The sequence below is a fragment of the Drosophila pseudoobscura genome, chromosome 4 (assembly GCF_009870125.1).
Source record: "Drosophila pseudoobscura strain MV-25-SWS-2005 chromosome 4, UCI_Dpse_MV25, whole genome shotgun sequence".
Classification (NCBI taxonomy): Eukaryota; Metazoa; Arthropoda; class Insecta; order Diptera; family Drosophilidae; genus Drosophila; species Drosophila pseudoobscura.
In genome coordinates, this window is record NC_046681.1 from 30,536,793 (window position 1) to 30,548,972 (window position 12,180).

The following is a 12,180-nucleotide window of genomic DNA, read 5'->3' on the forward strand; positions in this document are numbered from 1 at the left end:
TTCATTCAAATACGCCCGCCTTTGTTGCTGGGGACCTAAAAATGTTGCTGGCAACCTGAAAATGCAACTGGGAAGCATGTTGCCGGCAAGGTAAAAAAATGTATGGTATGGGCATAAGGAATGTTTAAGTAGGGGGTTATCACGAACGGACAAAGAACCAACCTTACTTTGATTTCGTGGCCTTCCCACATCGGCGAACATTTCATATGTTGGCAGCCTAAAAATGTGACAAGGAAACATGTTGCTGGCAAGGTAAAAAAAATGTATGGTATGGACATAAGGTATGTTTCAAGTAAGACGCTCTCACGAACTGGCACGAACCAATTACTTTGATTTCGTAGTCTTCCCTCCTCGGAGAAAATTTTAATATGTTACTGGGGACCTAAAAATGTGACTGGGAAACATGTTGCCGACAAAGTAAAAGAGGTATGGTATGGACATGCTATGGTAATATATATTTTGGGTTTCGAAATTTTTTGGAATATTTAAGCTAGAACCACCACACCTCCCACCCAGCCCCATGGGCCAGATTTATATTGCTGACGTGGCTTCTGTCATTTTCAGGATATCCCCAAAAAACCTTTTCACTTTTTATCTGTTTCACCAGCAAGGCGTTTGCGCAGTAGGAATCAAATGCGTCACATATGTGTAGATGCTTCTGCTTTTGACGTCTTTGACAATGGTTGCAGATTATTAATTTGTATTTACGAGTGTGATGCAATGCCAACAAATTTGAGAAGTTTGCGTAACACAGCGTTACCATCCCCCATACATACTAATGTACATACCTATGTAAATGAAGATTAAATAGCAAGGATCTAGTCCACTTGTTTTTTTTTTTTTAATTTCACAGAGCCATTACACTTGGTCAAGGGTCCAAAGCTCCCATTTTTCCAAAGCCAACAAACAAGTTGCGACAACACGGCAAAAATGGCTTAAAAAAAAAAAAAAAAAAAACAGCTACACCAGTCGCTGTTCAGTGGCGACAATATCCCCTCCCCATAACTTTGGCCACACGTGATAAGGTGTATGCTGTATGCAGCACATGCAACAAGTCAAGGATATTGTATGTGGTGTGTTGGTGTCTGGATTGGGATTGGCGGCGTTTGTGGTTTTAATTTACGAGCTGTGCTGTAAGAAAAAAATTAAACACAGGGTAGCCTCATTTGCAGATTTAAGATCTGAAATGGCGTCATCGATAGCACGGGCCTTTTTCGCTGAGAGTGTCAATGTTCGTGATTGAGGTAGCGAGTATATATGTATATACATATGCGTCTAACTCAATACCTACACGAATATCCTTTTCCAAATGCATACATATGTATACGTACATACATATGTACATAGGAATGTTCATACATACATATTTACCGAACTTGTGTACTCCGTGCGTATTGGGTATTAAATAAAATAATTCTAGGAAAAAGTTTAAATTTCGCATGATCATGCCTTCGCTTCGTCTTACGCGGCACAGAACAAAACCAATCGCGGAAATGAGGTGGGCCAGAATATCGTTAGGGTTCCTTGTGCCTGGTATACCCCGAGCTCAGCAGCAGATGTACGTTGGGCACGAGTTTGTTGCTGTCGCGCAGAATACTTTTTGAATGATGACTTTCGTTTTTTAGGGACTTGTTCTGCTTTATAAGAATGCGATTGGACGGCTGGCTAACCTGTTTTCTGGAGCTGGACGGGAGACTCCAGCTCCAGCCGCCGTAGTGGCAACTTAAGCAGCCACCGTTACCGCCGCTGAGGTCGCGATAAAGCTTTTTAGCCGTTGTCTTTTGTCCAGCGCGAGGTTCAAGGATAAGGACCGCTCGACTTCGAAAAGTGGATTGTGTACGTGTCGGCGAAATTTGATCGTCTCCTTGAAAATCAACCATTTTTTTCAAACCCCAGCTAGAATTACTAAAGAATTAGTTTGGTAAGTTTTTTATGGAATTGCACTTATTGATTTGGCTTCTGTTTGAAACTCAAAGCGCTCAGATTGGCTGCAAACGGTTACACAAGCTGACCCTTTTAAAAACTAAGTATACAGTCGCCTATAAAGCTCGAGGAAGGGGCTTCCTTCTGGGGAAAATAAATATGTGTCTATATTAATTTAAAATGGTGAACATATGTATGCATATACAAATAAAATCAAGCAAATATACATACCTACTTTATTCGTATACCGTTACCTGCGCAAATTGTGACGTGGCGCTATCCTCGCGTGCTAGGTCAAGTCTCAATCGCTAATTGTTTTCAGTCTGCTAAGACTAATTTCCGGCCAATGCCTATAGTTCAACTGACCCGCGAACGATTGATAGATTTCTGGAATTACCCACCCAAGTCATTTCGATGCCAGGTAGCACTGACTTCTCGGAATTGTCATAGCTAATGTCAGCTGTACCCAAATGGATATGTTTTAAACATTTTTTTTATTATATTCAGGATTTTATTTTGTATTTTTGGTTATAAAATAATATCACTGCTACAAATTATGTTGTTTGTGGTTACTGTTAGAGTAACTTATACAACAGTCACAGAAAAATTACAACATCAAGGTCGAAGAATTTGGATGAGGATATTATTTGTCTCAATTATCTGTCGAGGTATTCTAGGGTTGGGGTCCTCTTAGATCATCCTGTTGGGTAGGTCGCCTGGTGTATTCTGCCTACGCCGGTATCTGGATCTCGCAAGACACTTAGCCAGTACATTAGGGTGGCTTCTGAGCTTACAAATATGGCTTTTCGCTTGATTGTTGATAACATCACCAACTACGTTAAGGTCCTTGGCGATGTCTCGCTTACGGATGTACTACTCAGCTTCGGAGATCCTACGCAGAAATTTACTCTGGAATGTCATGATCCTCGCAAGGTTAGTCTGGGCGGCAATCCCATACACCTCAATGTCGTACTTGCAGTCAGGGGGTAGTATGGCTTTGTAGATCATGACTTTGTTTTATAAACTGAGCTTATTGCTTTGTTTAAGTAGCCAGAACATTTTCTGGACCTTACCACCAACTTGCTCCTCACGCTGCGGATGTGACTGTCGAAAGTTAAACGTGCATCCAGTGTAACTCCGAGGTATGTGTGATTCCTACGCTGCTCCACGAGTTTCCCAAACAGGAAGACCCAGTTTTCAAACAGCTTGAGGTATTGCTGTATTGACACAGATAACCATCGAGAGTACCGCTGTGTCGTCAGCAAATGTTGCGACCTTGAGGGTCTGCCCTGTTTACCTTCGGACCGTAGAGGGATTTGGATTTGAGCGTAATTTTGATCTTGGCGAGTAGTCCCTCGTGCCACACCCGGTCGAAAGCCTGCAAAATATCCAGATAAGCAGCCACAGTGTACTGCTTGTGTAAACATGCATACCTACTGTAAATGTAAGCTTTTCATCTAACTATTGGCATGAAACATTTATATACAATTTTTCATACATCCATACATACGCTCCCGTAATTGCACATGTTCTATCGTTATTGTTACGTTCAGCATTGATTAAAAGTAATGCAACCAACCGACCGCCCGCCTGTCCTGTCACGAGGATGCGGGTACCCCCCTAGAAGTTGTTCAGCGATTTATTCATATTGTTTGTTCTTCATTTGGGGAAACATGTCAGCCAAGGCCAATCTCTTAAGCTAAACTATCTTTTAGGTCAAGCTAGTTTATCGCGAAAGTAAATTCACAAGTGTCTGTTGCACCATTTAAAGCAAGAACTAGCACCAGCTTCCGTCAATCTGTTTAACATCTTTGTTTTTTTTTTTGTTCCTTGTCAATTCTTAAGGCTGACACGCAGTATTCTCGGTGGTGTGAAAGGATTGCTTACAACAGCAGACTTCAAACAATTTATTTACAGAAGCGAAGTTCTGAGCACATGGCACATCCAGTCACACATGGACACTGCCTGGCCTCGGGGGACAACACATGTGCTCGCTTGCCCCGCCCTGCGACCTTCAGCGGCGTCAGCCTGATTTGCGATTTTTCATGGAAACTGCACTGTCGGCGACTAATGGAACATATGGTGACCAGAAAGAGAAGGATAGGAACGTACACATCCTTAAATGCAAAATGTGTGAAATTTGCGCCCAGTCGCGCTGAGACTGGCGACATAGTGTCTTCACATGACGTATTCCTTGCTGGGAAAATGTTTGACTCTGCCTGGGAAATTATGAGTATGCGCACATCTGGTGTAAGCTGGGAACGAACTCCCGCCTAATCTAACTAGTATGTAACAGCAGGTGATTAAGGCGACCCACACCAAAATGGTTTGGTTTCAACCTCCTCCCCCCCCAAACACACCTCAATTAAATATTTAAATATATCGGACGCTTGTTTGACTTTTTTCATTTTGATCCAGGAGCAGGGAAAAGCTCAGCTCCTTTAAAACGTGACAGCCGCAAGCCAAACGTGGAATCGACATCGGCAATCAAATGCATGCGTGCGGGCAATCATACCCATAAAACACAATTAGATACTGAAACTTAGGCTATTAATGTCAAAAAGTTCGAAATCAGGGCTGCTGGCGAGACAGATTGCAGACAACCCCCACAACTGCAATTTGTGAGAGGTTTTGCACGCAATAGGAAGAAGCCAAAAGAACATTTAATGAGTCCAGAAAACGAAATCGCAACAATTTCCCACGCTTCTTGGTACGAGAAACACCCGCAAGCGTATCAGCAAAAATGTAAGCAACGCGTTTGCATCTTCATGCAGTCACCCTCCCGTCAAATCCCCCGACTGGACGTATGAGCGTCGACACATATGTATGTACATATACATACATACATACTGCTTTGTGTATAGGAAATTACACAGAAGCAATACGGCAGCAGCAAATTGTTAATATGAAAATCGAGATCGCTCTGGGCAGAAGTGCCATCAGGCCACAGCCCCAAAACGAGGTAGAGGATAAGTTACTTTACAGAATGTCTTGGCATGTGGTGGTATTGGTACTGCATTTGCCTCGAATCTTTCTATTTATACACCGGTCTATGGCGCTCGAAAAAGTATTGGGCCACACTTGGTTTGCATCCTCAGTGTCACTCATGCTGAGATCCGCATAGCACTACCAAAACATACAATATAAGAAGCTCTATTAACTAGGGCTAAACTTGTGTGGCCCTGATAAAAAGCAATACTTTTTTGAAACTGCGTACAGGCAAAAAAGCTAGGCAGGTGCCAAAGCAAGTTTGGCCGAATTTCAAAACAATCCTCAACTCAGAATACCTCAGGCAAGAGACAGAATCTTGAAATATTAGGGTTTTGTGGTACCTGTCTTCACGCTGGCCTTTAGCTGCACTTCCTGCTATTAACCGTTCGTATCTGGGCATTGAATATCCTCGCCATAAAATGGCTTTGTATTGTTCATTTGCCTTTTGTTATATAGGATTTTTCATTTTTGCAGTCAACACACAAAGAGCCAGACAGAAGACGATTTTGTTAATTTTTGACTGGCGCCAGGCGCACAGCTGGTTGCCGTGGCCTCGGACTATGTATGCTGTGTCATAAATGCAATGCAAATAAGTAAAATAACCACCATCCACTATGTCGACCAGGTGCCTTGCAGTTGTCGCGCGCTGACGTTGACACATGCCACAGCGTATAGCGATGGACACGACACGGACTATTGGCCACTCATTTGCCAATGTTGGCGCATTCGCCACTTCCACTTGTCGGCGTCGAAACAACATCAACTGGTTTGAATTCTTCATTTGCGTGCTGAACACATCTGTTGCTAAGTTTATGCGACGAAAGATCGCAAATTTCTCAAATCATGAGTTTTAAAACTTACAATTCATCTGCATTCACAAACAAACACTTTTCTCTAAGTTGCGTGTTTTGCTGCAGAAATCAGATTGAATGCTTGTAGGACTCTACTTTTCATTTGTGATGGCTATGGATAGCTAATTTAAGAGAGAAATTTAAGTATTCAAGGCACTTTTCCGTATACCCACGTACCACAGAAACATGTATAGACTGCACTTGCCCATCAAACACATGCACATATACCCATGTATATATAAGATACGAGTATATGTACATATATACTTATGTTTGCACGGAAAGTCTGTCGCTATTATTTTTAGTGTTCGGGACACAGCCGGCCTAAGTTCTTTGAGGACGCCTTGTCATGGAAAGGTGCAGACCAACTGCCTCTGCGGCTGAAGATATGCTGGCGGGCATCGACTGTTGATCGGCGTCGTCGTGCCTAAATTAATAACTGCTACATGCGGTTGGGTCTTTCAGGTGCTTTTGGAAAGTTCATTCAATAATACGGAATATCAGCAGCAGGTAAAATGACCCTGACGATGGAGCAAGGAACTGAAGGTATCCAAATTTTATCGAAAATAAAGTGAAAAGTTTATTGAAAGCGATGCAGCTGATGCATTACGATAAATTGCCAACACTATAACAATATTACATACTTAGTAGAAATGTTAAATTATTAATTGGATTAGTTTTGGTTCCTTACGAACGCCCAGTCGAAAGGGCTCAGTCGAGAGTTTATGATCTGGCGTTACCGCTTCGCTCAGCAGGCACCCTCCTAATCCCGGCGCTGACCCACCCAAATTTGCACTACGCGACTGGACCGAGCCCTTAGCAAGATTTCTATTGTTTGGAACAATTGTTTGCCATAATAAATAGTGTTTCATATGAATTTATTCTTCTATTCTATACCCTTCTAGCCTTTGTCGTTGTGTCGGTTAGTGCTGACCATGGTAGTCATTTTAGTTTATCAGCAAAAATAGTATTCAGTCTTTTTTGGTTAAAACCTACTGCCGCAATATCTGTCGTACAAAAAATATGTAAAATATATTGTAGATTAGATAATGGAAATTTCAAATTTACTTTAAAAATCCAGTTTAATTGCATATTCTATTTCTCGGTGTACCTGGCCCATTCTTCAATATTCTTACTTCGACCCGTCTGGCACGCGGCAAAGTAATCAAAAATGAACACCTCGAAAGGTGCCAGACAGTTATTAATATGGTTTTATTCATATGAGTATAATAAAAATAGCACAAATCTGCAGATACAAATAGTTTACTATAATTTAATTAACACATTGCTTCAACGTTTACTTGGCAAGACCAAAATACATTTCAAGTTAGCACTTTAACCTGCCAAAAATAGCTGAAAGCATAGGTCTGCCAATAAAGTAATACTAATCTTTTTAAGAGTACTAATTAGAATGCATATTTACAGTTTCTTTTTTTTCATTACATTAGGTTTTTTACGAATATTTTGTATATTTTAATTTGAACATTCGCATAAGCATAGCCCTACGTGGCCATAGGAGTCAAAAGCCACATAATCTAAAAATAATGGCTGGCTAAACTAAAACCTAGATTTTCTAAAGGTCCAGCGATTAGCCAAAACTCCCGAATTCCAGAACCAAAATAATATTCGTTCATAAAAAGAACAAAATGCTGATACTTGGCAGACAAAACAAGAATCAGGAAGAAAGAAACCCGACTACATATGTATATACATGAGTATGTACATACATACATATATGAACATTTAAAAACAATATTTTATCAGAAACTTTACCGGGTATACTGCAGTCGAACAGCCTCAGATATACAACTTCTGGTTGATAGTACGCTGCACATGAAGAAAATTGGCGCCAGCCGTTAAAAATATGTAGACAATTAGAAGAGCTTTGCTTCTTCGGACCGATTCATTGAGTATACGAGTATTAAATACATATGTATGTACATACGTGGCGATCGCGGTGCGAGTCTGTATGCAACATCTTGTTAGAATGTCACTAATTGGACTTTGTACCCAGCGGCCGACTTTTTGGCAACGTTTTGATGCTGGCGCATAGTGGCATCTGTCGTTCAAGTGTCTGCTTTCTGGCACAAAAGTTCAAAACGGATAGCGGAGGCGTCCCAGTCTTTGTTGCCAGCACCTTTCTCTATTACATGTATTAGTACTATCAGGGTAATATGGACTACTATCAGGATACTATGGACTATCAGTGAAGATGATAATTCGAAAGCAGTCCTTAAAAATAATGGAAAGGTTTTTATTAGTTCGAGATTATAACTAAGAAATCAAAGTCTTGTATTTGGAAATGCATATTTTGAGCATTCACTGTTTAATATTTAAATTTTTAACGAATCGGAAGACAAGCAACTCATATTTATGTCTTCGCTCTAAATGCCCCTAGACGTTAACGGGCAATAAGGCGCAACCCTGGGTTAAAATGCACATAAACAAAATTGCCGGCATCGCAGCTGGCCATGTCTTCCATATATTTGGGTGTATGGAAATTATCGCTCCCCTCACAGTTTGTCATAATTTGTCGTCAGCGCAAAAAATGATCTCAAGTGTTTTCCAAGTCGCGGCCAAGGTGCGTCAACACAAAAGAAAATTTTGGTTAAACAAACAACTTTTTTTTACAAAATTAAATGTCAGAAGACATTTTAATACTTGTAAGAATATAATGTTTTCTATTAAATTCATCCCAATTATTTTATTACCAATAAACTTGTTTCTGAGAAATTTTGTTGAGTGTATTTATAATTTAAAAACAATATAAAAAAGTACATACATATAAAGAAATGGATTAACGCTGAAGTAATACATATTTATGTATTTTAAATGTTTAAGAATTCATTAAGATTGTCGCCACCACCAATTATATCCCGTGAATGTACATACATATGTATATGTGGCAGATTACTTATTTTTCGTGTCACCTTACTTGTCCATTGCTCTGGGATAACAGTAAAAGGATGGTTAGCTGTTTGCACACGTATGTGAATGATGACATTAGATCAACTTAGCAAATCAAATCAACCACGAAGTTATTACGTGGGTCTCGTTGACAGATAAAATTTACGAATTTTTGTCCAGGCGAAATCCAACTCATACTACATATTCTGCGACACCCACATCAAATGCACCACTCTCTCTCAATGACAAACATGCCACTTCTGTATACCGGCTGGGATGTTGCAGCTCGTAAAAACAGCACATTCTCAAGCGCGTCGGAATGTGCGTGGCGTGCTCTAAATCTATAAAAAAAATCCCGCCAAAGCCAATGCAGCTGTTGCTTGTGGGTGAAAGTGAAAACTTGCGGCACATGTCGTTTGGCCGGAAGCGCATGAAAATTGAAATAAAGTGCCATGTGGCGTCGCATGAGTATCCTTGCTATATGTAACACTATTTTAAATAGATTTAGATTCAAATAGATTTAAATAGAGAGCCTCGGCAGTGTAGAATCTTGAATAGGTGCGGAACTCCATTTGGCTCAGCTGGAGTATGCGCCAAATCGTTTTCTTTAGACCATTGCTTTGGAAGATTATATACTTGATATTGTGCTTGGTTGCGCTAATCGGCCTATCCTACTTGGTTCTTCCGAAGAAACAGTCAATCAAGCGGAACTAAAGATATAGCTTTTAAAATAATAAACATATATTTAGGAAATTCATTTTTTTAATGATAATAAAATCAGGAATATTTAATTTTTTAATTTTTTTCCTATTTTCTAGGCCAAAAATTAAAAAAATAATTTATTTTTTATGTTTGCTTTATTATACCCGATACTCAAAATGAGTATTGGGGTATATTAGATTTGTGGTAAAAGTGGATGTGTGTAACGTCCAGAAGGAATCGTTTCCGACCCCATAAAGTATATATATTCTTGATCAGCATCAATAGCCGAGTCGATTGAGCCATGTCTGTCTGTCCGTCTGTCCGTCTGTCCGTCCGTCCGTCTGTCCGTCTGTCCGTCCCCTTCAGCGCCTAATGCTCAAAGACTATAAGAGCTAGAGCAACGATGTTTTGGATCCAGACTTCTGTGATATGTCACTGCTACAAAAATATTTCAAAACTTTGCCCCGCCCACTTCCGCCCCCACAAAGGGCGAAAATCTACAATTTTCAAGATACGATAAAACCAAAAACGCAGAATCGTAGAGAATGACCATATCTTTTAGACTGCAGAATCTGAATTGGATCGTATTATTATTATAGCCAGCATCAAGAAAACAATTTCATTTTTTCTCGCCCTGTCTCTCTCTAACACACACGTAGCATAGGCGGCTTTGCTTAGAGTAAAACATTAGCGCCTAGATCTCAGAGACTATAAAAGCTAGAGCAACCAAATTTGGTATCCACACTCCTAATATATCAGACCGAGACGAGTTTGTTTCAAAATTTCGCCACACCCCCTTCCGCCCCCGCAAAAGATGCAAATCTGGGGATATTCACAAATCTCAGAGACTATTAACGCTAGAGTAACCAAATTTGGAATCCGCACTCCTCTTAGATCTCACTATAAAACGTGTCTCTCAAAATTTCGCCCCACCCCCTTCCGCCCACACAAAGGACGAAAATCTGTTGCATCCACAATATTTCAGATTTGAGAAAACTAAAAACGCAGAATCATAGATAATGACCATATCTATCAGATTGCTGAATCTGGATCAGATCAGATAATTTTTGTAGCCAAAAGGAACAAATCAATTTGCATTGGCTACGCAGCGCCCGACGTCACGCTCAGACTGATTTTCTGTCTCTCTCGCACGCACTCTTTGTCGTGTCGTTTAATATTAGACGCCGCCTGCTGGAGGAGAGCCATACTGACTTAGTATCGGGTATAACCGTAGAGTTGCGGTGTCCGCAGCAACTCACAACGTTCCCCCTCGTTTTTTTTTGTTTACAGTAAAAATTATTTAAATTTAAAATATGAATAATGCAAATAATTATTCTGACTCAGAACTATATCTTCAAAATGATCTGTGTTACAATGTTCCCGTTTGTTTCGGTCTAAACTATAATTTTACAAAGATAATTAATTACACTAACAAACAGAACGAGGGGCAACGTGAGTTGCTGCTAGGCCTCTTTTTATTCCCGATACTTACCTAGACGTCGCTGACATTGTACTACGAAGAGTGTGTGAAAGAAAGAAGGAGGAAGCATAGCCACTGCAAAAAGATTTGTGCCTTCCTGCTATAGTAACAATCCGGCGCGAAAATTAAAATTCCAATATCAAATAAAGCTATTTCTTCAAAAAGTTCGTTTTCGCCAGCAACTTTAAAAGTCAGTACGTTCTTCTGACCAAAGCTTTATAGAGTCATCTGTACTTTGCCAAGGGACTAAATATATTTTTTAGTGAAATTAAAAAAGGCTAGATTTAACGCTATAAGAGTTTTCATAATTATTCAAGCATATCCGTTTTCCAATAAAATAGATCTAGTCTTAAATAGGCTAGAATGGCAACACTGAATCGTTGTTTCTCCACCTCTATCCGCAACGCACGGGCGCACTGTTTTCGGCAATAGTATTTATTTATTGGATATATTAGAGAACAAAGGGTATAGAAACTTCCATACGCAGGTTTTTTGAATTTTCGCACACAAATCTTACTTATGTGTATCATTTATTCCAATAGATTGCATTTAAATCCTTTTCACTCATTCACTTTCAAACAATTTATATTTGGCGCTTAAGTTTTGTGGGATTTTTTTGAGATTTCCTCTGAGATTTTCCCTACATTCCATTCTCACTTACGTTGCCACTGTTTTTTTGTTGTCCTTTTTTGTTTAAACAGTGCTATAGTTAAAATACAATAATTGGGAGTACTTAAAAATATATGTATAATATGTATAATATAACTTGGGTTCGTCATTACGGTATATTTTTAAAATTGGACGGTATATTTTGGTATCTTTCGGAGGGTCAAACCACTAACCATATACTGTATGTATACTCTATCGGATTTTCTTGTTTTCTTGCCACCACGTCTAGCTCACATATCTCGCAATTTGTATACTTTTCCTAGTGTTTTTCCAGTATATTTTAAGACACGTTATGGACTCACCCTCTTGTCCAATGCACCAATGTAGAAACCGTGTAGAAATGCCACTTAGAGCCAAGTCCCAGGCCACATCGAATATTAATTCGTGATCAGAATCGAATTCCTGATCGTTTTCCATCAAAATCTCAAAATCTCTTGTCCGGAATGTAGGACAAAAAGGCATGTCAAAAAATGGACAACGGGCGTTTCGGGCTTACATATATGAAAAGAAAAAGGACAACAATTTTTGAAACGTACACATTTGCCCTTCAGATGTCGCCTTTAGTAATTACATGAAAATGTAGTTAATATGTAGCTAATGTGTAGTTATCGTGCAGTTACCATGTAATTAAATTAATTTAGTGGAAATTGTTTTTGA

At 39.7% G+C, this 12,180-nt stretch overlaps 1 long non-coding RNA gene across 1 annotated transcript; it reads left to right on the top strand.

Moving 5' to 3' along the window:
- Positions 1-5: 5 nt before the first annotated feature.
- Positions 6-4,310, top strand: LOC117184068 (uncharacterized). The gene is made up of 2 exons (XR_004469250.1): positions 6-1,921; positions 3,769-4,310. It is a non-coding gene; the product is annotated as an uncharacterized lncRNA (long non-coding RNA).
- Positions 4,311-12,180: the final 7,870 nt, after the last annotated feature.